Source organism: Arachis stenosperma, chromosome 1, assembly GCF_014773155.1.
Source record: "Arachis stenosperma cultivar V10309 chromosome 1, arast.V10309.gnm1.PFL2, whole genome shotgun sequence".
NCBI lineage: Eukaryota > Viridiplantae > Streptophyta > Magnoliopsida > Fabales > Fabaceae > Arachis > Arachis stenosperma.
In genome coordinates this window covers 82,935,232-82,936,694 of record NC_080377.1, presented here as the reverse complement: position 1 = coordinate 82,936,694, position 1,463 = coordinate 82,935,232, and the positions used below count along the sequence as shown (strand labels likewise).

Sequence of the window (1,463 nt, the reverse complement as noted above, 5' to 3'; positions counted from 1 at the left end):
AATGAAGTTGTGATCATAAATTCCAATAGAGCCAATTTTTAAATCTCATGCAAATACAAAGAGGATCACAATTTCGTCCACCAGCCATCCATTCAGACTTTGAGAGATCATGTTGACTTGCTGAGTCAACACTTTGTTCTGAGCCAATATGGCATTTAGAGCATCAATTTCAAGAACTCCCTTCCTCTGAGGCGTCCCATTATTCATGGAATTCCTCTCAGAAGTGTACATGAATTGGTTATTTGCAACCATGTCAATAAGTTCTTGAGCTTCTACAGGCGTTTTCTTTAGGTGAATGGATCCACCTGCAGAATGGTCCAATGACATTTTGGAAAACTCAGATAGACCATAATAGAATATATCTAATATGGTCCATTCTGAAAACATGTCAGAAGGACACTTTTTGGTCATCTGCTTGTATCTTTCCCAAGCTTCATAGAGGGATTCACCTTCTTTTTGTTTGAAGGTTTGAACATCCACTCTAAGCTTGCTCAGCTTTTGAGGAGGAAAGAATTTATCCAAGAAGGCTATGACCAGCTTATCCCAGGAGTCCAGGCTATCTTTAGGTTGTGAGTCCAACCATGTTCTAGCTCTGTCTCTTACAGCAAAAGGGAAAAGCATGAGCCTGTAGACTTCAGGATCTACTCCATTTGTCTTAACAGTCTCACAAATCTGCAAGAACTCAGTTAAAAACTGATAAGGATCTTCAGATGGAAGTCCATGAAACTTGCAGTTCTGTTGCATCAAAGCAACTAATTGAGGTTTCAGCTCAAAATTGTTTGCTCCAATGGCAGGAATTGAGATGCTTCTTCCATCAAACTTGGACATTGGTTTTGTGAAATCACCAAGCATCCTCCTTACATTATTGTTGTTGGGTTCGGCTGCCATCTCCTTCTCTTGTTCGAAAATCTCAGAAAGGTTATCTCTGGATTGTTGTAATTTGGCTTCTCTTAGTTTCCTCTTCAGAGTCCTTTTAGGTTCAGGATCAGCTTCAACAAGAGTGTCTTTTTCCTTATTCCTGCTCATATAGGGAAGAAGAGAACTAGAAAAGAAAGAGGAATCCTCTATATCACAGTAAAGAGGTTCCTTATTGTTAGTAAAAGAAGAAAGGGAATAAAGAAATGAGAGGGATGAATAGTCTGTATAAAGAGTAAGGATAGGGGAGGTGATAAGAGATGAAGAGAAGTGAAGAGAAGTGTTAGTAACTAAATAAATAAATAGAAGAAGAGAAGAGAAAGAGAATTCAAAAATAATTTTGAAAAAGTAGTTAATGATTTTCAAAAATTAAAGATAAGATATAATTAAAATTAAAATTTAAAATAATTAGTTAATTTAAAAAGAATTTTGAAAAAGGGATGAGATATTTTCGAAAATTAGAGAAGGAAAAGTAGTTAGGTGGTTTTGAAAAAGATAAGAAACAAACAAAAAGTCAAATAGTTAGTTGAAAAAGGTATTAAAATCAA

At 35.6% G+C, this 1,463-nt stretch overlaps 1 non-coding gene across 1 annotated transcript; it reads left to right on the top strand.

The window, feature by feature from the left end:
• Window positions 1-385: 385 nt before the first annotated feature.
• LOC130952598 (small nucleolar RNA R71) lies at window positions 386-489 on the top strand. Its single transcript, XR_009074782.1, has one exon. It is a non-coding gene; the product is annotated as a small nucleolar RNA R71 (small nucleolar RNA).
• Window positions 490-1,463: the final 974 nt, after the last annotated feature.